Below are 25,869 nucleotides of genomic sequence, written 5' to 3'. Positions count from 1 at the left end.
GATTTAGATATATTATCTCACTGATCCCCACAGCAAACTTGTGAAGAAGACACTATTATGTTCATTTTACTGATGAGGAAACCTAGGTTTAGCCATGTTACTTCTCTAATGAAGAGGCCCCCTATAGCCTCTTTTAATGCTAAACTTATTAGTTTGGTATTAAAAGTCCATCACAATCTGAATCCAAATTATCTTTCACAGATGTCACTTTGTATTTATTTGGCATATATCTTATATTTGTTTACCATGGTCCAATTGTTTTCCTCCAGAAGATTGCAAACTCCTTGATCAGAGATAGATTTACCTATCCCTTTACCTGGTATATGCCCTACTATGTACTTAATACATGGTCATTGAATTGAATTAGGTTTAGTGAGTTTATTTGCCCATAGTCAGACAGTTAGTAAGCATCAAAGATTTATGTAACCTAAGTTTCAGGTGTAGAGCATTTGGAATAGACTCTTCTGATTGGTCAAGAGAATGACCAAGTGGTCCTATGTGACTAAGTGAGGGGTATAGTTGGCACAGTTGGTTCAAGAGCTTAGGAGAGGAGAGACATTTTCCATTCTCATTGTGAAAGTGATGCATGAATCTAGACTGTCTTCCAGACACGTGATTCCAAACTTGAGAGAAAAGAAAAAAATAAGGGAAACCAGCATCTCACCTTGCCTTTGGTTTCCAACTTGTCTCCCTAGATGCCTCAGAGGATTTCCCCTTGGATGAAACAGAAGTTTCTCTTTTGGTTAAAAAAAATGTTCTAACATGTATAGCCTTTCAGATTTCTCTTTGAGACCTGTTTGGATTAGTAGGTTGATTCTTATTCACTATTCATAATGGTCTATTGTGTACAGAATTTGTTAGGAAGAAGTCAAAGTGTTAACTTAGGATGCCTTGCCCCTTTAAGGAACAGCAACCAGGGAAGGGAGCAGTTTTGTTGTTTTAGAGGAGGAGGAGGAAGAGAAGAAAAAGAAGAAGGAAAAGAAGGAGAAGGAAAAGAAAGAGGAGGAGAAGGAGGAGATGGAGAAGGAGGAGATGATGATGATGAAGATAATGATGACGGCCCCTAAAACAGAAACATTTTGTGGAAGTGGGTGGAGTAAAGAAATGTAATTTTAATTCTAGTCTGATATATTCTTCTAGAAGAAAACAGAGCAACCAGCTTCATGCCCCTCTTCTGCTCCTTTCTTCCAGGCAAGAACCCAAGTCTCTTGGAGAGAGATGCCTTTCTCTGCAGCTACATTTAGACAAACCCTATAAACATGCATCTCACACACGTAAACTCTATCCATACTACCTCATCCTGGTCTAGTGTTCCATTCTTTTATTTTGTTTCTATTTTTCTGGGTTCAAATACCTCAACTATCCAATGAATAGATGATCTGAGCAATTGATTTTTCCCTCTAGTGATGCAGATCACTGTTGACCACGTCCTCCAATAAGTTCACCTCATTGAGTCCACCCAATGTGCTAGTGTCCTTCCTCAAGCACCTTTGATGTGGCCAGGATATAAGTGAAGAATGAGGGCTACTCACTCATTTTCCATGCCCTCATCCCTAGCCATGGCATCGTCTCCACGCCCTCCTCATCTGAAAATAGGACTCTACACCTGGTTCTTGCATGGGCTGTGATAGACCAACTTTGGCATCTTCTTGCTTGAGTCTAGGCCTCCATTTCATTTCCAGGACAGTTCTAGCCATGCTCCTTCATATGTACGTTTTCCATTCCAGCTCCCCAGCTCCCTTTTGTGGTTGTCTTTTCTCATTTAGAATAGAAGTTCCTTAAAGGCAGGTATTGTCTTGCTTGTTTATATTTGTACCCACTGTGCTTAGTCCAGTGTCTGGCATGTAGTAATCATTTAATAAATGTCCTATCTATCTCTGTCATCTATCTGTCTATCCATCATCTGTCTGTCTTTCTGTCTGTGTGTCTGTCCATGTGACTATATGATAATCTAACCATCTATCTGTCTGTCTGTCTGTCTATCTATCTATCTATCTATTTATCTATCCATCTATCCCTTGCTCTCTTCACAAGACTGGCTCATATATTTTTGCTAATATGTTTCTTTGATGACATCCTTTACACATCTCCTTTGTTATTCCATACTTCTAACATGTTGCCACCTTGCTCACACTCCTCTTGGCCCTCTCCCTTGCCCTCTGAGTGATACTTATTTTCAGTTCTTGGGAGACTAGAGTAGTCCATTCCAAATTGGAAACTGCTTCATTCTCATTTTTACAACACAAAATAAATGTGTTTGTTTTCTCCTTTTATAAAATTGTTGCCATATTCTCCTCCCCTCTCTCATACAAAGCAATTTTCCTCATGGGATTTGGAGTCTCTACTACATGAAATCTCTAATAATCACTATGAAATCATAATTTTACAAACCATTACTGAGCTAATTCCAAGGACTGTAAAAATAATCCAAATCTTTTCTGGGCCTTATTCCATATCTGAATCATAGTAAGTGTAAGAATATTTACCGATGATTCCATATTTCTCACATAGTGTTCTCTCCTCCCTCCCCAGAAAGTTGAGGTTTGTCTTCTTTTCACAAAGAGATTTTGATCTAGCACATAGTAATTCTGGCAAGAAGGCTGGTGTTTGGAAAGACATTCAGTTTATTATAGACTGTAAAAATCAAAACAGAATTAAAGTAAGCTTAAGGAAAAAATAAAAGCAATAGTCTATGTGAAGTATTGGGTTTGAACTCATCTGAATCTAATTTGTTATTTACTTAACAGAAAATATTTAGCTGCGATTATTAACAAGCAAGAATTAGTTTAAAAAACACTCACAAAAAGAATGAAGGAAGGTATTTAGGCTTATTTGCATATTCTAATTAACATTAAGAGAATCATCTTTGAAAGACTTGAAATAATGTAATAGCCTCGTACTCAGTTTATGGAAACACAGAATAGAGGTTTGTTGTTTTTTTTTTTTTTAATTAAGTTGTTACATAAGATCCCTGCAGTCTCTGCTGGCTCAGCATAGTTCTGGAGCTTTGGTCACAGAAGGATCTGTTGACATTTCAGAGCAACTGGAGTGTTCACCAGTGACCTTAATGCAAAACCATAACTAGCAGTCAGCACCCAGGGCAAACTTTACAAAGCATGCCCTCAAATCAATTCCGATTGGGAGGGAGATACCTCAGCAATGTCCCTCGACGATGCTGCAAAATACAAGGCTTCCAAGACTGGACACCTTAGGACCTTGAAAGTTCTTTCACCAATATCTCTTGTCCTTTTTTATGCTGGTGAAGGAATGTGGGTGCTCTTAGTACCTTCAGAAATTTGGTGTCACAGGGCAAAGCCTCAATCACCCTGCCCTCATTGGCGGACCTGCTCTAATGCAGGAGAAAGACATTTTTCACAACTGAACTGGAAGATAGATTACTGATTCCATTTAAATAGTGAGTTCCACTTTCCTATAAGATGCAAAACATCCACATAAAAGTGAAAAGAGGTAATTTTTAAGGCTACAGAGTTTATTTATTTAAAAAAACTTCTATTAAGTGTCTTCCCTGAGCAAACTGTGCCAATTACTAGGAGAGGTATGAAATTCAGCTAGGACTTAGTCCCTGCCACTCTAGACCTTATAATCTAGTGTTGGCATCATGCAATATATTATAGCAGTAGCTGGCATTTGTATGACACCTTAAAAGCTGAAAGATACTCGACATTCAACATTTTACTTGAAGTTTGCTACAACTCTGTGAAGTAGATACTAGTGATAATATCCCCATTTTACATATAAAGAAAGTTATAGAAAGAACTCATCATGTACAGATTGGACTAGGTCACCACTGATGCCCCTTCTAATTCTTAAATTTTATTTTGAAGTGAACTAAACACTTGTTAACTAACAAACCAAGGTTCTAAAAGAGCGAAAATGCCTACAAAATATACATTGTGACCAATTTTTAAATTGTGTTGTATTTTAAAATAATTATTTTCCACTTTTTGTACTTTCCAAAGTCTAGTTTCCTAGAAGCTGATCTCAGTCACCAGTAACACCCCCTCCCCAGCCCACCCTCATTGCCATGGTTCTGGTCACACAATTGAAGAATCCTGTTTAATATCTGAGTGAAAGTCTATCTTGGGTCAGTGTTTTCCATTGCCCCCAGCGCCTTTGTAAAGATGTTTGGCACAGCATCAAAATAACCTAAGCTATGCTCTGATTGACATCTAGGTACTTACAGGTCTGTATTAACATCTTTCAAGCATGGCTATAACACCAGGAAGGCACATTTTCATTTCCCAGATGAGTGCAGCGATCCAAAATTAAGTCAACTACTCAACATTAGGTGTCAATATTAAGAGCAGAGATTTTCTTGAATATCGACCACTAAGTGCTATCCGTCTCAACTAGTACTTACTTAGGGGATAATAAATGGAATGAAAAGAAGATATAATAGACAGCAATCAATACAAGAGGGTCTATAGAACACATTAATCAATGCAACTTAAAATCGTAACTGTATAGGTAACAGAGAGGTATGGGATTTAGAAATGAAAGAAAGAGCTGGGAGACAATTGGGCCACTCCTTGGCTCACTCAGTGACCTTTTACGACTCATTTTGACCTTTCTGGGACCCAGTTTTCTCATATGCAAAGTGAGAACCTTAGTTCTTGCTGTGTGGCTGATGATCAGTTGGAGAATGACAGAACACACTGTGGCATTTGAATGTAATGGAATATTTTATTACATAAGAAATTGCTAATAGGAAGAATTCAGAGAAATCTGGGAAACCTTATATGAACAGATGCAGAATGAAGTAGGCAGAATTAGAGCAATAAATGGTCAATCGTGACTACAATGAATGAAAAAGGAACAACTTTAAAAGGCTTCATGGATCTGATTAATACTAATTAATAATTACATATGTTATATATTATATTGTATATAATATATAGTATGTATATACTATATGTTATATTGTAATTAATAATTACTGATAATTACAGTGATCAATCATCATTTCAAGTTGATCGAGCATGGCCCCTGACTCTCAGGAGAGTTGATGGGCTATTGTTGAAGGAAAGGGGAAAGAGGAAATAAACATTTATACCCATATTGTGGTAAGTACTTTACAAATATTACCTCATCTGATCTTCACAACAGCCTAGGGAGGTAGGCTCTATTATTATTCCCATTTTCTAGATGAGGAAACTGAAATAAACAGAGGCCAGTTGAGAAGTGTCTGAGGTCAGATTTGAACTCGGGTCTTCCTAACTCTGGGCCTAGTTCTCTGTGCCCTGTGGTACCCCTTAGCTGTCTAGTTACCTGTAGTCTTAGAGAGTTGCCTGGGTCACTAAGAAATTAAATGACATTCCCAGAGTCATTTAAGCAGCACTGGAACCCAGGTCCTCCTAACTTCAAGGCTGGCCCTCTACTCTGTATGCCACACTGCAGTCTCAAAGTACCAGAAAAACTTGAGTCATTATTTACTCACGATAGAAACAATTATCATTTGATTACCAAAATCATTTCTCCCTTTGTTTATTCATTGAACAAATATTTAATGACCTCTTATTTTGTAAAAAATCCACAATATCAAGTACCAGGGGACATTCAAAACTGAGTAATAAATGATCCCTGCCACAAGGGAGCTTGCAGTTAAGTCAAGAATGAAAAGAATCATCTCACCAAGCACCTCCTCTATTCCTCAGCCTACAGTATTTCTCCCACCTCTCCAGCCTCCAGTACAACCAACTTTCTTTCAACAAGAACAGATGACATGAGAACACACACCAACGCAAAAAAGGATACAAACGCTAAACAATTCCTTAAGTCTTCAATGTCCATCCTCTATGGATTCAGTCTTGGGCCAAGGACAATAAATTCTTGTTAAGTGATTGATTGATTGAGTAAATGAGGGCTAGATATACAGTCTAGTCATCCATCATGGGCTTTGTAATGAATTATTCTGCTTTTCAGATAGAGAATAAGCACTATGAATCCTCGATAGTCTAGGATACTTGCCTAGAAGTGAGAGTAGCTGAATTTCATCTTTATCTCTCTGCTCTACTAGCTTTGCACCCTCAGTCAAGAGTCTCAATGTCCTCATCTATGAAATGAGGGGGACTAGATCAGATGGTGTTCAAGTTCTTTTCAGTTCTAAATCAATGATCCTAATATTTTGAATTAGCACTAAAGGTTGGTGTTTTTCAGACTAAAGGGACCCCCCACAGTAATATTACTAGTAAGTAATATACCCTAGAGATCAGAGACAAAAATATAGCACCTATTCATAGCAGCCCTGATATTACAGCGAAGAACTGGAAAGTAGGTGTCTCTCTATTGGGAAATGGCTGAACCAACTGTGGCATATAAAGACAGTAGAATAATATTGCTCCATATGAAAAAATGAATATGAGAAACTCAGAAAAATGAAACAACTTGGGGAGATTATAAACTCATGCAGAATGAAGCAAACTGAAATAAGATATCATATATGACTAGAATAATGTCAAAGAAGAGAACACTAAGATGGAGCCTGACTATAAGAAATTGTAATGAATAGTCTTGGCCAAAGAAAATGCCTTCCTCCTTTCAATAGAGAGGTAGGCAGCTACAGGAATGGAATGTTGTATACATTGTCAGACAGAGTTTAAGTCATTATCTCTTCTTTGTTTTTCTCTGTTATGATATAAGGTTTATTAATTTGGGAGAAGAGGAGAAAGTAGGCACATCTGAAAAAAGACAATGATATAAACTCAAAGAGCATCCATAAAACATGGGGGTCAGGCATCTGTCCAGACTTCTTGGGACAGCATCACACCATGCGGAAAGGCCTTGATGCTGCTTTCTGGATAATTGAGGTGATGTATAAGGGAAATGTCTTGAAGAGACAGTGGAGCATGTCTGACCATTCCATGTCTGGTAATGGTTGACCAACCATGGTGGTTGGGAGGAGCCCTTTTTGCATTGACTGCGTAGGTAGAACTGTAGAAACCTCCAAAAAGGTATGTGTCAATAGTGACCATCTCTTGTCTGGAGGAGGATGGTGACACCTTTACTCTCAATGTTAAGTGAGAAATTTTTCTATAAGTGATACAAGGCCTTCTTCTCCCCAGAGGTCATAAGGCCCCTGAGAAAGCGGCCTCTGTCCTTGTCCTTCTCCATCCATTTCCATCCATGGTACAGGGAGTGGAGTTTCAGACTTGGCCAGGAGAGTACACCACAGGAATCCAGGAGTCAGAATCCAGGCCTGGTTTTGTTCCAGTCTAGCATAAAGGAGCAAGTGGAGATCCTCAGGAATGATGTTTGTAACTCCAACCTACAGCAGCCACATAACATATGTGAATTTGACAGGATCAATGCTATATAAGAACCGAGCTATTACAATTTATAATCTTAATTTCTGCCACACCACACATCAAGACACCAAGATGATATACTTTGAAGTCAGGAAAACCTGAGTTCAAATCCAGCTTCAGATACTTACTAGCTGTATCACCCTAAGCAAATCACTTAACCACTGTTTGCCTCAGTTTCCTCCTCTGTAAAATGAGGATGATAATAGCACCTAGCTCCCAGGGTTGTTGTGAGATGCAAATGACATAAGAATTGCTAAGTGCTTAACACAGGGCTTGGCACACAGTAGGCACTATAGAAATGTTAGCTACAATTACTGTTATCGCATATGGAAGGATTTTGCTGTTGAGGCTCTTGCTGTACATTTATCTCTTTGTAAAAACCAATTGATGTTCAATAGTTCATTGGAATTAAGATACTGAGATAATGGAAGGAAACAGCTGGTGGAGGCTGGAGTCCATGGCAGTAGGGGATACAGATTCCCACAAATTCCTCAGGGTATCTGAGAATCTGAGAGTGGGGCCAATTTAAAAATAAATTTAAAATTTTAATTTAAAAATAAAAATTAAAATAAAAACAAATACCTCCAAAGGGATTTTAATGTTGGCATGAAATGTTATCATTGTTAATAAGGCCTTTTGAAGACTATTGACCATACATCTAAAAGAAATAAATTTAAAAACCAAGCATTGTGAGAAGGTTAACTTCCAACTCCCAGGCAATTCCCTAAGAAGGCATTACTTAGAGGAAGAGGAGTGAGTAAGAGGAAGACTGAGAGAGCCCATCAGCCTTGGCCTTGTTCTTGGCCTCTTCTGCCCATACCTATTGACCGCACAAGGGTCTCATGAACTTAAGAGGCCTGGAGGATTTGGATTTTTTCATTGGTGTCAGCATCTATTGCAATGTCTGCACTGAGGGCCAAGGATAATCTAAACACATTGAGGAAAGTCAGGTTCAAGGTTGTACAAGGAGCCCAGGACAAGTGGGACCATTACCGAAGGGAAATATTTGACTTCCAGGAGCTAGGAGTTACACCTTTTCCATATGCGTTTTTAACTTAAAACATTTTTTTCTTTGTTTCTTCTATACCTGGGCAAGAGTGTGCCACAGACTTGTTTTGTGCCAACTATGCCACCATGCTAAATACCCATTTCTAAAAGCAAATTACATCTGGAGGAATAATAAATACTTATTGATAACTATGGGGGTGGGGGAAGCACAGAAATGCGGGCTTGTGAACAATAGCCCTATTGACAGGACCTGGGGTCCACGAACTTATTTGGGGATTTTGATAATTGTATTTCAGTATAACTGGTCTCCTTTATAATTCCCTTTATGCATTTAAAAACATTCTGAGAAGTTCCTAGGCTTCACCAGAATGCCACGGGAGTAAAGTTGAGAATCCTTGCACAAGAAAGACACCTCCCAAAATCCCTTCGGGCTACCTTCAGAGGCCTGAGGGGTGTAACAATAGCCATTCTCTGGCACCTGACTTGCTAGAGCAAGTTGGGTTTGTAAGAGGAAGTCTACCGCAGGTGTTGGCGCTAACAATAACAAGAAGACCAGAACATAAAAAAACCTATAAAGATAGGGAGAGAAAACAAAAATATCTCTATTTGCCAACAATTTAATTGTTTAATTAGAATATTCTAGAGAAATAGGCAAAAAACGGAGCTAACTCATAGCTCTTATAAAGCTGAATGATAAAAGACAACCCCCCAGAAATCAATAGTATTTCTACGTAGCAATAACAAAACTCAAAAGCAAACAATATGAAGGAAAGTCTCATTCAAAAGAGCTTAAAAATGCATAGACTATCTGGGATTCAATCTACTCATTCAACATCAATATAGAAACAACTACAAAACACTCCTCAAAGCAAAAAAGATTGACTTGAGCAATTGATGAGACATTCAGTGTACATGGCTGGGCAGTGCTAGAAACCTGTACTCTTATATCAGTGTAATTAAAAATAATGGTAATAACTCAATAATTTACAAACTAAGTATTACACCAATCAGACTACAAGGGGAGACTGTACAAAGCTAAACAAAATCATTTTTACATTCATTTAGAGGAATAAAAATCTAGACAATCAAAGGAAATAATAGGGGTAGAATCAAGAAGACTTGGCATACCCCCGGGTTTGGAAGTGAGAAGAGTCAAGAGAGTTCTGGGAAAGGGTTGGGGAGAGAAGTTTAAAGGAACGGTAGGCTTAAAGAAAAAGATATTTAAGGCACAAAACACCACAAAATGGTAGAACCATTTAATTCGATTCAACAAGCATTTATTAAGCACCCACTATGCTAGACACTGTGCTAGGTGAGATAGATCCCAAAATCACAGATTTAGAACCAGAAATAATTTTAGAAATATCTTATCAATCCCCCTCATTTTATAGATGAGGAAACTGAGATCTAGCGATTTTAAGTGACTTGCTCAAGGTCATAAAGCTACTAAATGATAAAAACCAACCCTCCCCTCCAAAAAATATGGTCTCTGCCCTCAGGGAGATTACATTGTATTGGACTATGGCATTAGATTGTAACAGGCCTTCATGCTAGCCAGATGGATTGGGAACAACTTTGGCCTAGGTAGGAGTCAGAAGACAGAAGTTCCACTCAGGGTTCTCTCATTACTCATAATGTGATCCAGGGTAAGGCACAATAATGTTAGCTAATGTTGATATAAGTTAACACACAGTGTATGTGTGTGTGTGTGTGTGTATATATGTATATATATATGTATGTATATATATATATATATATAGAGAGAGAGAGAGAGAGAGAGGGAGGGAGGGAGGGAGGGAGGGAGGGAGAGAGAGAGAGAGAGAGAGAGAGAGAGAGAGAGAGAGAGAGAGAGAGAGAGAGAGAGAGAGGGAGAGAGAGAGGGAGAGAGAGAGAGAGAGAGAGAGAGAGAGAGAGAGAGAGAGAGAGAGAGAGAGAGAGGGAGGGAGAGAGAGAGGGAGAGAGAGAGAGAGGGAGGGAGAGAGAGAGGGAGAGAGAGAGAGAGAGAGAGAGAGTCTGCAAGGTAAAATGACTTGCCCAGGGTCATCTGACCAGTAAATGTCTGAGGTAGGAATCAAAGTTGGGTATTCCTGACTCCTGCCTCATGACTTCACTGGATCTCAGTTTCCTCATCTCCACATAAGGGGATTAGATCAATGCAGACTCTTAGCACCTCTGAGCCAGAAAAGGCCAAAGGGCTAAATTTCCTTCTATCTCCAAAATCCTCTATTCCTTAGCCTATATTTCAGCATGTCTGAGAAGAGTCTACAGCCTCCCGGGTAATATTACATTTTTGAGCCTTCAAATTTAGAGCTTAAAAAAAGCTGTTACAAGCAGCAAATAATGGAGCACAGCTTTCTTGAATCTCCTCAAAAGAGAACTGAGCCAACATTCGCCTATTTTTGATCCCAGGATAAATAATTTTGTGAGAAAATATACTGTGTGCAAAAAAGATGCCTCTGCCCAGGAAATCTAACAGATATTTTTCCTCATGTGTCTCCTTCATCTTGTTATGATTTTCTAATCAATTGCTATAAAATTATTTTGGATGACATGTGTCTATAAGAGTGTTATTTCTTCCTACCCCTGGGGTTGTTTCTGCCAATAGATTTTGAATTACAAATGTATCTTTGAAAATAGGAAATTATGAATAAAATGCATGTTGGGTCGTGGGGTTGGGTTTTGTCAGAGTAGCGTTTTCAGACTGACTCAGCAGCTCTGGGTCCAAGGCAGCTGCTATAGGGAAATTGCCCTGATTGACTCTGTGGTGAGAAAAAAAAACTGGAGATAGAACAGAGAGACAGGACAGAGGAAGCAGTGTGATACAGAGAAGCAGCACAAGATTTGAATCACAGGTCCCGGGTTCAAATCCCAGTGGTGGTGCCACTTACTACCTATGTGACTTGATCCATCTCAGCCTCAGTTTCCTCATCTGTAAAATGTTAGGGTTGGACTAGATGTGCATTCGGTGAGGATGAGATGACCAGAGAATAGCCATCATGCTCCACTAATATCCTCTCAAAGTCTCATGGGTGGATTCCCTATGGCAAAGAAGGGATGATGTGCACAAGATGGGCAGATGGAGTGATCTACACTATTAGAGGGAACACTGTCATCAGAGAGGCGTCAAGTTCACTGGAGCTTTTGAGGAATAGCTGACATGTATTTATTTACATTTAAGGGGTGGTTTGTTTTTTAAGCACTCTCCAAACATAATCTAGTTCAGACTCCTCATGGGCCCATAAGGTAATTACAGCAGACATTACCATTCCCCATTTTGTGGATGAGGATATTGAGACTCAGAAATGTTAAGTGATTTACCCACCATGACATAGCTAGGAAAGATGAGAGACTGAACTTGACTCAGGTCTCACTTGGCTCCAAGCACATAACATCTACAATACCTAGGGAGCTGTTAAATGTTTAACAACCAGATTCTCTGAAGGAAAGAGATATATCAAGACACATTTTTAAGTTTAATCTGCATTACTAACTTTTCTCCATCACTTTCTTAAGTCTAGACAATTGATGAAATAATAAATCAAGTCCCAATTTGTAACATGCTGATTCCAAGGTATAAATGCTCACATTGGAAATTTCATAATGGGCTCCCATAAGTCAGTTAGAGTTGGCTCCAGCAGACTGCTGAGCAACAGTGAGTCTCACCCCGAACTGACAATGTACAAAAATGATAATGATGTAACAGCAACATAATCTGACAAAGAAGTGACCAGTATATGTATACGCATATGTGTGCATGTGTATGTAAATATGTATATACATGTACATACACACACAGAGAAGGCAGAAGGAAATAAGAGGGTTTTGTTATTCATTCAGGCTAAGCCTTGGGGTCAAGGGCTGAATCTGAAGGATGGCACAGTGGATAGAAAGCTGGCTTCAGAGACAAGCAGGCTTGGGTTCCAGTTCCATCCCCGACGGCCACTGGCTATGTGACCCAAGGCAAACCATTTACCTCCTGGACAACATTCTAAGAGCCTGAGTTACAGAAAATTTGCAGACTTGCTTTGGTTCAGGGAGTTTCCTCATTCCAGAGACCCTTATACCAATGAAATCACCCACCTAGTCCCCCTTCCTCTCTGAAAGACATGAACTATGTGATGACTGGCCAGTTAGTGAACTTCTCAGGATCCCAGGATATTCTCTAAGAGCTTAGAGATAAGTCACTGAACTACAGTGGTGGAGAAAGATTCCATATGAGGCTTTCTCTACACCAATAGAATCAAGCACAGGTTTGGACCACCATATACATGCATACATATATATGTGTAGAGAGAGAGAGACAGAGAGACAGAGAGAGAGAGAGAGAGAGAGACATATTTGTGTACACATACATATGTATATGCACATATATACCTGTGTGTACATACATATACCTGCATGCACCTGTAGAAACATTCACATGTGTATAATACATGCATATATATTTATTTTTATATATACTTACACAGAGATGTATAGATGGTTAGCTAGATATTCAGTGGATAAAGTGTTGGTCCTGGAGTCAAGAAGACTAGAGTTCAAGGCCAGCTTCAGATGTTTACTACCTATGTGATCCCATGCAAGTCACTTAACTTCTGTCTGCCTCAGGTTCCTTATCTGTAAAGTAGACATAATAATATCTGTATCACTTATCTGACTGGATTGTTGCATGGTTCAAATGGAGTTTAAAGAGTCGAATAAATGCCAGTTATCATCATCTAAGTCATGCAGTAGATAGGGTGTCCAGTCTAGAGTCAGAAAGTTTTTGTTGTTGTGGAGCTGTTTTCAGTTGTGTGCAACTCTTTGTGACCCTATTTGGGGTTTTCTTGACAAAGATACTGGAGTGGTTTGACATTTCCTTCTTCAGCTCATTTTACAGATGAGGAAACTGAGCTCAGCAGGGTAAAGTGACTTGTCCAGGGTCACAGAGTTAGTAAGTGTCTAAGACTTGGATTTGAACTCATGACTCCAGGGCGGGTGCTCCATCCATTGTGCCACCTACCTTCCCTGGCCTCAAACACTTGTAAGATGTGTGACTAGCGGGGTGAGTCTCTTAACCTCTGTTTGCTTTAGTTTCTTCATGGGTAAAATGGGAGTAATAACACCACCAACCTCCCTAGGTTATTATGAGGATTAAATGAGATAGTAAGTATAAAGAGCTTAGCACAGTGCCTAGCACATAGTGAGCTATATATAATTAACATATAAATGTTAATTATTATGATTCTTATCCATCTTTCTCTTCATCTTTTCTACAAGGATAGGAGTCCCAGTCTCCAATCTTAACTTACGAACTTGTTAGACTAGAAAACAATACCAGATCTCTGGTTCATAGATCACAGATCTAGAACAGGAAGAAAACTGGAAAATCCTCCAGGGCAACCTCTTCATTTTACAGAGAAGGAAACTAAGACCCAGAGAGGATAATGACTTGGCAAGGCTCACAAAGCTAATACTTTTCAGGATCTTAAAAATTATCTAGTACAACCCTTCCATTTTATGAAGGAAACTGAGACTGAGATGTGAATTTTCTGGACTAGGTTGAACAAGTAGTAAGTAGCCAAAGTAGGTTTTGAACTCAGGTCTTCCTTAGTCCAAACATGCCTCTTTTTATCCACATGTCACACTGCATCCCTATTGCACCAAAGATTAATTTGTAGCCCAATTACGTTAATGAGTTATTTTTTCAGCCCAATGGGAAAAGTCTATCCAAAGTTCCATTAGGGTTGCTAATAGAATTGTCCTACAGAAAACACAGAGACCGTCTCCCCACACACAATGGACACATTGACACTTCGATGGCCTCCAGAACAGTGTCCTACTTGACATCCAGCAGGCGACTTAGAGCAAATGATTTCATAAGTGGAATCCCTCATTGTGAGAAGATAGCTACGCTCACTGTCATCCTGATGCACCCACCAAACACAGAGCCACGCTTCCCTTTAAACCATCCAAAGACTGGATGTTTCTTTCTTATGAGAACCAAATGAGATAACAGCTACCCTGGGAAACTTTAAAATGCTAGATAAACATTGGCTATTATTCTAGGCATCTGGGTGGTACAATACAGAGTGCCCTAGATTTGAGGTCAGGAAGACCTGTGTTCCTGTCTTACCATAGTCACTTAAGAGCTGTACGTTTAATCATGGACAGATCCTCTCATCCTCAAGTTTCTCATGTGTAAAATAAGGACAGTATTGCAGAACACTGAAAACAAATAAAATAATTTTTTTAAAAAAAACGAGGATAATAGCGCCTACCTGGCAGGGCTGTTGTGAGGAAGGAGTGAGATAATATATGTTAATGGCTTTAAAAACACTTTCTATAAACACTAGCTCTTGTGATTATTAGTGTTATCATTGCTATTTGTTGCTATCCATGGAAACAACTGCCTAACCCATAAGGCCAGCTCTCACAAAATCAAATCTAAGGACGGTTTTCATCCTTCTTTTTTCAAAAATGTGGATTTCCAAGGCAACAAACAAGAATTTTGTTAATATCATTGATAAGCTTGAAAGCATTTCTAACTTGGTAATAATGTATTATCTGTTCCCATTTGTCCTCCTCTTCATTGCCTACAGTTTTACAGTGATCATAATTATTTGTGTTCTTCTAATAACAAATGAAGACTTCATAAATGACGAATTCCCTAATGACCCGGACAAACTCCTACATTCAAAAGCAGTAGGCAGAAGCGGGGGAGGGGGAGAAAGAAACAAGAAAGGAAGAAAAGCCAATATGTTCCATGTACATTATTTTAATGCACATGATCAGTTAATTAAATGGTAAATAAAAAACAATCCAAACATGTAATTTCATCTTGGTGGAGATCCTATTATGGAAATGCCCTTTGCCGATTCAAATTAGCAACTCGGCTGCAATTTAGGGAGTTGCCTGGGGCCCAAGTTCAAACAGCTAACATTTGTTTATCTGACATTTATTCCATAAGATCGTGGAATCGGAGATTTAGAATTAGAATGGACCTCAGAGGCCATTAAGTTGAACATTCTCACTTTGCAGATGGGAAAATTGAGCCCCAGAAGGGTTAAGTGATGATAATAGCAATGATTATTATAAATAATTATTATAATATTATAATTATGTGTATAATATTTAAGTACAATATTATAAATAACTATTATAATAATAAATAGCTAGCATTTACATAGTATTCCGAGGTTTGTAAAATACTTTACACATGTTATCTTATTCTATGTCACAACAACCCTAAAAGATAGGTGCTATATTTTACGGTTGAGGAATCTGAGGTAGAGAGAAGTTAAGGGAGTTGCTTAGGATCATATAGTTAGTAAAGTCTAAGGCTGAATTTGAACTCTGGTCTTCCTTATTTCAGATCCAGCACCACATAACTCCCTCTAGGATCGACCAGCTAATAAATGTCTGTGACTGGATTCTAATGCAAGTCTTCCGGACTCTAAATCCAATCTCTTCGCTTTACTAACAAACTCAAAACTGGTTGCTTACAACCCTGCCAGTGTATTCTCCTCAACAAGCCTAGATGATCGGGGTCCCATGCCTCATCTTGCCTCATATCAATAAATCACATTCAATAAAATGGAGCTGATTCACTGCAAGCATAAATGTCTTTTCTCCATCATTCCTTTGAGTGGGCATTTCTGCCTTAGTGTTTCTCCCGCATACGCAAACACACATGCTGTAATCATAACCATAAACCAAATGACTCCATACACCACATAGATGGCTGGGAGAAAATACTCCAGCTAATTGATAATGACATCATGCTGGTATGTGCATTACAGCGTAAATGAGGCTGCTAGACTCATTTATGGATCTTTTATTCAAAGTTCATTCCCAATTCCTTTTATTTATATGGTTTTGAAGATTTTTCTTCAGCCTTTGAAATAACTTATCCCTGCTGATTTGCCCCCTTTGAAATTGGAACGCAAGTTCCAGTTTTTAACTGGATTTTAAGACAGATACTGACCAGCATTGAAGTCAAAAGAAAATGTTACCATGAAAACCACATTATTGAAAAGAAAACAAGAGGGAAACTGATTCATGAGTCTGCCCACAGCGTTACTTAAAAATACAATAATAATGATGTCAAGTTGTACTTTGTATCAGAATGTATTAGTGCTTATTGTGGGGATGGGAGGGCATCATCTGTGAGTACAGAGTAAGTGCTGTGTCTTCCATTTTTCAATACTCATGTGGTTTCTAAAGTGGGTTAAAATTCATTACAGATGCATCTATAAAGTTACTATATGGGTGTATATATAGTCACTATAAAGGTGACCTCCTAGGATCAAATGGATCTACAAGGAAAATGTAGGGCTCTGGACTATTCCTGAAGTGTTTGAAAAACAGCTAGGGAAAGAAAAAAAGATATTTGATCTCACAGACCTATTTTTGGTTGTCCTGCCTTGGGAGGGAATCCCACCAAGAGAATCTCAATTCATTCCTTTTCTAAGAATTTCCAGTTCCTAAAGTTGTGTCTTACTGACCATCCTGAAGGGCTTCCATAGGAATGCCACTCTCACTTTTCATAATTGTTTATGTTGAGGAAAAACAGCCTGAAGATCTTAAATTCGTTCATATTCACAGGAATATGAATTTGTGTTCATACATGGATGTGTGTGTGTGTGTATGGTTTTTACTTTCGCTTCTATAATTCATGCTTTTAATGGGTTATCTTAACTATAGTATTTGGGCCTCATTTTTAAGTAGAAATGGGCTTGCCTCACCCACCTTTTGAGATGGTTCAGCCTATTCCCACAAAAGCCAACTTGGGTAGTAGAAGGAGCCCCTGGACTTTGAGTCTGAGAACCTGGGCTCTGTTACTACTTGAGTAACCTTGAATTACCTGTGACTCACTGACCATGTCATCTAAGTTCTCTGGGCCTGAGTGTTTCATATTTAAATGAGAATCTACTGTTCAGTTCTTTTCTACTTCGTGACCCCACTTGGGATTTTCTTGGCAGATAGTAGAGTGGATTGTCATGTCCTTCTCTAGCTTATTTTACAGATAAGGAAACTGAAGCAAAAAAGGGTGAAATGACTTGCACAGGGTCACACAACTAGTTAGTTTCTGAGGCCAGATTGGAACTCAGGTCTTCCATGACTACTAGCCCAGTGTTCTAACCACTGAGCCACCTAGCTGTTCATTTAAATGAGGTGGGGGGATGGACTTAAATGATCTCTCAGGTCCTATCTAATTCCAAATCTATGAGCCAATGTTCCTTCCTACCTGAGGGACCTTGGGCAAGTCCATTATTCTCTCTCGCCCTTGGTTCCTCATCTGTAACATGGAGAGGATGGAATGACGGTCTCTAACATCCCTTCTCAGTCTAAGTCTGGGCTTTTATGGTCCTCTTTATGTAAGTTTGGACAAGCCTCTTCAGCTTTTAGCCTTAGTTTCTGTATTTGTAGAATGAGTGTTGGACTGGATGTCCTCTGAGGATTCTTCCAGCTCTAAACCTACACTCTTTCACTCTTGAGATTTATGATCTTATGATTTACACAAAAATGAATTCCAGGCCATCATGAAGTGGAGGAAAGGGACAAGTTCATTAGCCCTGATCAATCAGCGAGGTGTCAGAAATGGTCCTGGAAATGATGGAAACACGGAGAAAAGCGTGCTAAGGGATGATCTCATGCACTGATCTCACAAGAACCATTCGTCAGCCTCCCATTCTCTTGGCAGGGGAACCAGGTGATTGGAGCTGAGAGCCTTCCTTGAAGCCTGAGCTATCACCAAATGAAAGGCATCTTTCTGCTTTGTCTTACTGTTCCTCATTCAAGTTAGGTGGACAATCACCATGCAGCTGGTAGGTATTATTACCATCTAAATCATCCTTCTCTTTGTAAAAGAACAGCTCATTTGAACACCCCCTTCCCAAATTCATCTGTATTTTCCATTGACTCTCAGTGAAGACCCTGGATGAAACACGAAGTACACTCACAAGAATCTCAATCACATCATTTGTTCCCTCTAAGAGGGTAGTGGAGAAAGATGCAAGCATTGCATGAGAGAAATCAGGTACATAGAACACACTTGCTGGTGCTAAATGGTGCATCCTGGACTAGAGGGGAGGAGAGGGGGGCTCTGAGAAGCTTCTGGGAGAATTGGGATTCATTCTTTCTCCTGTGTCACTCACTGTGAACTTGGAATGATAGGTCACTTTTTATTTGAGGTTCAGGATTCTGGCAGGAATCATGGGAATCTAGAACATCTAAGTAGGAAAAAACTTGAGAGGCCAAGGAGTCCTCTCTACTTCATTCTTGGCAAGTGGTCATCAAGTCATCACTGGAAGACCTGTGCAGAGGCCAAACCCCTCACCTCCCATGAAGGTAGATGGGATGTTATATATTAGCTAGTGACAGCTAATGTCCCAGCTTTCATTGATAAAAAGTAGTAGAAGTTGTGTTAAGACTTAGGATCTAGACATAATAAGTCATTTACTTAAGAAATGATCTTTCTTTTTCATTCAAAGCTCAAAAACAGGCTTGTCAAGCTTGAGGAAATGAATTATGTTTGTGTTTACCCTTTGTTCCCAAGGCTTTAAAGATGCCTTTGATATCATAGGGTCAATGTATCACAGAATGAGAGAATTTAGAAAAGAAGGGGCTTCAATGCCATCTAACCCTGGGGTTCTCAGCAAGGAGTCTTCTGAGAGATTTAGAGGGAGGGAGGATTGAGAACTTGTATAGGGAAAAATACAGCTATTTTCACTAACCTATAATTGAAATTCAACATTTCCTTCAATTATGAATATTTAAATGTAAAAAAAAATCATATTATTCTCAGTATGAATCCATAGGTCACCAAAATCCCTAATCTAATCACCTTCTACAGATAAGGTAATTGGAATTGAAATGACTTGGTCAAGGACCAACAGACAATTCAGCTGAGTTTTGAACTCAGGTCTTCTGTACCTAAAGTTTTTACTGAAAGCAATTAAATAAACAAATTACTTGATTAAGAACATAAAAGTTGAGATGGGTACTGAATTTATTTATATACATATGCACACAGACTTGCATGTATATAATATATATATAATATGTAGCATGCACATTTCTTCAGTGATTTATACACATATCACTGATCACATAAGAAATTTTCTGGTGTGTGTTAGCTTGAAAATATATTACAGTCAGAACTAGGCATATTTTCACCTGGGGAAAACAATAATTGAGATGAGAGATGGGCAGTAGGGAGTAATGATGTAGAGGGGCAGAGTTATCAGGAGAGAGGGAGTGATGGAGCACTCATCCCTGTAGGGGATAAGAGAGAAAGCAGGTCCCATGGCAGAGTCTTATCAGGAGAGGGGAAGAAGAGCAGTGGTGGCAGTCCTTGATTACATACAAAGTAAGAAATGAAAGACTTCTGAATCCGAACTCCAAGGACCTAAGTTTGAATCACTAGATCTGCCAGTGATGGTGACTTGGGTAAGCAAACCCACCGAATCTCTTTGGGTTTCAGCTACAATAAGGCGGGGGTTAACCGAGGCTCATCCCAGTTCCAAATCTGTGATCCTCAATAAACTAGCAATATGAGAAGCTGTTCACCCAATCTGGAGCTACCTCACACCCATCCAGACCCCCACGCCCAAGCCCAGACCATGGTCTTTATGATTCCCTTCTTGGATTTAATGTTGTTTATCCCTGAACTGCTCCTCCTTCCTTCACCTCCAGAATGGTTCCCCTCATTGTGAATGTTGTCACAAAGCATCCCTATTGAATTGTGTTTATAGCAGCACAAAAGCCAGACTCTTAGTGAAATACTTTAGAACACACATAGTATTGATGGATTTTCTGAGTTCATTTCTATGCTTTTATGAGAGGTATAAATGTCTTTATGATTTTTTTTTGGTCCAGACTTATGATTTCATCTGTGTAGGGCACTGCTAGTGAGAAAACCTCTTCTAATCAGATGCCGACCTGCTCTGTAACTTAGAATCTTAAAAAGTTGTCCCGGACACTGAGAGATGAAATACTTGCCCAAGGTGATACAGCCGACATATGTCAGAGGACAAGACTGAAGCCTGGCCTTTTCAAGGCCAGCTTTCTATCCACTGAGTCATTCTGCCTTTTCTGGAATTATTCAAATAATTTATTCTAGTCAAGGATTCCCAAATAGACAAATCTGTGAAGGATCATAAGAGACCTCATCAGCCTTGGAGATCACCAGTCTAGGGATCCCCTCCACCAACACACATTGCAACCTACTGTGACTTAAAAAGTGGGGTGGGGAGGGAGAAGATGGGTAGTTCAAAGGAACCATCACTGACTTTGGAGTCAGAGGACTTTAGTTCAAATCCTCCCTTAGTCACTCATTCCCTGTATGGTCTCAGCACAGCAAGTCATTTCCATTATCTGGACTCTGGTTTCCTCAGCCATAAAATGAGGAGATTGAACTAGATGTCTTCTAGGGTCCCTTTCAGCTCTTAACCTCTGATCCTAGAGAGTTGTTTAATATAAACTAAAGGTTAAGTGACTTACCCAAGGTCATCCAGCTAGTAAATGCTGGATGCAAGACATACAACTAACTCTTCCTGATCCCAAGCCCAGTACTCCAACAACTATACAGTGCTGCCTTTACACATATACACACACACATATACATACATTACATACATATATATATACTTCCACATAATTCAAAAATATAGTCTTGGATGTATTCATGTACAACATATAGTGGAAAGAGAGGACTCTTTCCTGGGCTCAAATTTTGTCTCTGGAACTAAACACAGAGAATCTACGATATCAAGAACTGAGTATATTGCAGCTGTGAAGTGACCAGGACTAATGGTTGGCCAGCCACCAACCCTGAGGGTAATTGTGTTCCAGTAGTCTTCACATAATGTCTCTGATCCTCAGTTTCCTTCTTCATAAAATGAGGCTCAATCATGCACATAATGCTTTCCTTGAAGGGCTGTTGAAATTCCAAAGTGATGTCCTGTATGTAAAGTGCTTCACAATCGCCAAAATGCTGCATACATGCCTGTTGTTTTTGTAGTAGCTGACATTAAGCACTTGTAATATACCCAAAGAGCCTTTAGGACCAGAATCTGCAGCCACAGTTTCTCTCTTTGTTGCTGTTGCTTTTCAAGTTAATTTGACTCAGTGGAGAGCTGTGACAGGCAAAGAACGGTTGAGGCAAACTTGGCTCTTCAGAGACAGTCATTGCTTCCAGGACAAAGAAAGTGAAAAATCCCCACGACCTCCATCTTGGTCAAGTGTTCAGTACTCAAGGTCACTGAGAAAGAAGGGCATTGATGAGATGGAGGGAATCCCAAGGTCAGCCAATTTGGTTAAGGTCTATGAATTGTTGGCTCATCAGGAGCAGGAGAAGGAAATGGGACTGTGTAGCCTAGGATAAAAGACATTTAACAAGAACAAAAAAGCCTCTTCGGATATTTGAAAGGAACATCACCCAGAAGATAGATTGATCCTGAAGGGCAAAAATGCCAGGGGATGAGGAGAAGGCACAGAGAAGCAAATTTAGGCTTCATTTCAGGAAAAAATTTTTAACCATTCAAGCTGTCCCAGAGTGGAATGGGCTACTGCCTCAGTGGGATGGGTTTTCCTTCATTAGTTGTTTTCAAGACAAATCAGAATTACTGCTTATAGAGTATATTGTACACTCAGATTCAGACATAAGTTGGCCAAAATGGCCATTGAGGTCCCTTCCAACTCTGAAATCCTGCGATTTGGCGAAAATCATGTTTGAATCTCACTTCTTGTTTCTCTCCTACCCCCCCATTCATAAAATAGATTTCTTCATTCATTATTTATTTGATTTATTTAAAATGTGCTCACTGCCCAAAGACCTCTGGGCATGTGCACAAAATATAAATACAAAACTCAAACTAAATCTAACTGTGAAAATTTCTGTGGAATTAGAATGGAATTACCAAGTTAATGGAGCAGCATAATGAAGGCAGACTTAATAAATATGGCGTGGCGTTAATGGACACTATAAGAAGAAATGTCAATAGATATTGACGATTTGCTTGGCCAAGGCCTGACATTTGTTATGTTTATCCTCATGTTGTCAAGAATTAATTATTTTTATGGCCCGGTATTGCTGAGTGTTTTGGAGCTAGAGTGATAAGCCACATGGAAAGAGGAGATTTCGAAAAACCTTCTTTCCAGGATTCAAGTTATCTGAGCTGTTAAAAATAACACTAATTAAAGCTCTCCAGAGGTCTATCCAAACTCAACCACCAACACTAACAAACAGATCTGAAAACATGTCCTTAAAGTGTAGTGGGAGTTGGGGTGAGTGCTAAGCACTCAAGGAGTTTGTTCCAAACATTCTACAATGCTGTTCCACAGAGTCCTAATAGATGTCAGTCCTGTATGTATGTGTGTGTGCGTGTGTTCTATTCTCCTAGGAGGAAACTGGTTAAGCCCTTCAGAGCTTACCCTCCTCACCCCATCTCCCCCATATACAAGCAAGTGCCTAATCCTTTTGGAGAAAGTATGGTTCTTAAGTCTTTCTCACAACTCTTTATAAACATCTGCTAGCACAGCATGGCTTGAATTTCAGCCTCAGAATGCAAGAATGAAAGCACTCCCCAGACTGATTACAGAATATATATAAGCCTTGTACACTAATGGGCCCTGCCAAGCTCTATCCATTAGCCAACAAGAACAAAGGGAGGAAAGGGGAACAGCAATAGATGGTCTAGCTGACTGTCTGCACTAATTGGAGAACTCAATCAGAGAGAATTATCATGTTTGTTTTCCTTTTTGTTGTTTAATATGGTCCTGTGATTTCATCTTTGACGGGTACTCCTGATGTGAAAGCTCTGTCAAAAACTTAGTCCTATACAGGCATACTGCTCCTTTGTTGTGTGGACATTTGGTCAATGAAATAAGCAAGGGGAAAAAAAGACTATTTGCACCTGGAACACTGATCCAATCAGCCTGAGAAGAAGCAGAGCCCGGCAGATAAAAGTCCTATGAGAAGCACTTGCAGTTCCAGCAGGACAAGAGAAAAAAACCTGACTGAGGCAAAAGATAATTATTTTGTATTATGTTCTACCAACAAATTTACACATTTCCATTTTAGAACTTTAGAAGCTAAAGTTGAGAAACATTTAATTAAATAACTAAGGATTAAGGATGAATACATAAGGACTCAGGGATTGTTCATACATGACATAAAAGAGGATTTGTTAAGCTTCCCATCATAAGGGAGAGATGAGTTATTAACCCAAGAAGGTCCTTCTTTGAGCTAGAAAACTCATTTGTTGACTAGAGAACGTGAAGACAGGAGGAGACAGAAGAAGGTAGAGACAGAAGACAATAAGAAAAACTTCTTACAGAAGTCATAACACAGATCATGAAAGACAGGCTTCTCGGCAACTTTGCTGGGAGATATGGTGATTGGAAGAGAGGCATTATTTTACTGAGAGCTGATTGGTGGAAAAAAGTTCATCACTTTTTGTCACCAACAACAGTTTGAAAGAGGGGAAAATTCTCAAGGATGTTTATTTTGTCCTTTACAACCCTGTTCTTCTTAAGAATGAATGAAAGAATGAATTGGGGGGAAGAGTATTTATTAAGTATTCATTCTTTAATTATAATATTATAATTATAATATTTAATTCATTCATTAAATATTCATTAAGTATTAAGTTAAGCAGGAGACAGACAGATTTTAGAGATGTTTTACTGTAAACTATACTGATTGAAAGAGAGAAAACATTGCAAACAGCAAATGAACAGAGAAAATTCAAACTGTAACATTTAGATGAGCAACCCATGGTTCTGGTCCATAAATATTTGCATCTTGGACAGACATGGCAGATGGGCAAGGGACTGGACTCATAATAGAAAGAGAAGAAAAAGAAGGAAACAGGATCGCATTTGGGAAATCATATGGTGCTTTTCATGGCCTCCAAGCTTCTCAAGGTTCATCTTTGTAGAATAAGCATTGTCTTGGTTATGCTCCGTGATGGTGAATCATAGAATATCATAGTCTTCAAAGAATTAGTGTTGCAGGGCAAGCAAGGAGTAAGGGAAAGGTATTTGATGGGGCATGAGTAAGCAGTAACCCATTGTTGTTGTTCAGTCTTTTTTTTTAGTCAGATCTGACTCTTCCTGACTCCATCTAGGGTTTTCTTGAAAAGATACCAGAGAGCTTTGTCATGCCTTCTCTCGCTCCTTTTACAGATGAGAAAACTGAAACAAATAGTTTTAACAGGATTAAGTGACTTGTCCAGAGTCCCACAGCAAGCTGGTATCTGAGGCCAGAATGGAACCCAGGTCTTCCTGACTCCAGCTATCTGTCCACTGTACCTCCTCAGATTGATATACAACAAGAGAAGTCAACACATTGGACATGTAGCAAGAGTTAAGGGTTAGCCAGTGGACAACTTGTGGACTCAAATGGTACCCACATGACAGCAAAAGAACTAGAGTAAGACTCTTCCCATATAGGGTGGGCTTCCTAGAGATACTAAGGGAGAACATGAGCAAGAGTCATCAGCATGGGCAGACCTGGAAAAATCATGACCTTTACTGTTGAAAAAAGTTCCCAGAGAACATCCTCACAGATTGATCAAAGTATTAGAGTCCTCAGCAAGTATTCGTTTAGCATTTACTATGTGCCTGGAGCTAAGCTAGTAGCTCAGGATGTCACTATGAAGCTTAGGGACCTCAAGAGAGCCTACTTAACATCTCATCAAATCACAAAAGCAAAAAGTACTTTCTATGATTTGCAAATTTCCCTCACTCTGAATTTTGTCTCTCAAAGATTCTCTCCTCTAGCACTTAGGAAACTCTCACAGATGAGCTCATCTTCTCCTGAACTAACTAAAGAGAAGAGCTAAGCTATATCAAGAGTATGTTATACTCTTCCTAAGGAGTACACATTTCTTCTGTGCCAAAGGACAGGAATCTACCTTGTGGATAACCTAAAAATCAGTGAAAAGTGATTGTGTATTTCTGAAGATGACTTACATTCAAGAAGGAGTGTGAGGGATATCATTGAGGAAATGTAGGACCAGGAAGAAAGGAGACAAGAGGGATGTGCTGGGGTCAACTCTTCTGGCTTTTGAGAGCTAATTGTTAAATTTTCAGTGGAAGTATTTACACCTTGGCTATCTGCAAGCATTATAAATCAGGGCCTGATTGATTGATGGGAGAAAGTGATGGAGAAAATGTTTTAAATGCAGATTCAACTTGAGCATGTGGTGTATACTTTTTTCTCCCCAGAGAGCTGGTTCTTAAACATTTACTAGCACACAACTGGGTGAACCATAATAACAAATGGACAATCCAAGCACTCCACCAATCCTCCCAAGACCTAAAAGGATAAGAAGGCCTCCAGGATTGGAAGAGGACGGGGGACACTACATAAAGGATTTATGGGAGAATGTGAACAAATATTGCAGAAAATAAAAAGATGTGACTGGGTCACAATCTGAACCAGTGAAGGACTTACCTTCATCAGTACTTGGAAGGACTGAAGCATCCTGGTCCTCCATATTTGGTAGCCCATCTTATGCAATTTTTGTCAGTCCTAACACCAAGA

The sequence above is a fragment of the Notamacropus eugenii genome, chromosome 1 (genome assembly GCF_028372415.1).
Source record: "Notamacropus eugenii isolate mMacEug1 chromosome 1, mMacEug1.pri_v2, whole genome shotgun sequence".
Lineage (NCBI taxonomy): Eukaryota > Metazoa > Chordata > Mammalia > Diprotodontia > Macropodidae > Notamacropus > Notamacropus eugenii.
This window is presented reverse-complemented; position numbering follows the sequence as displayed.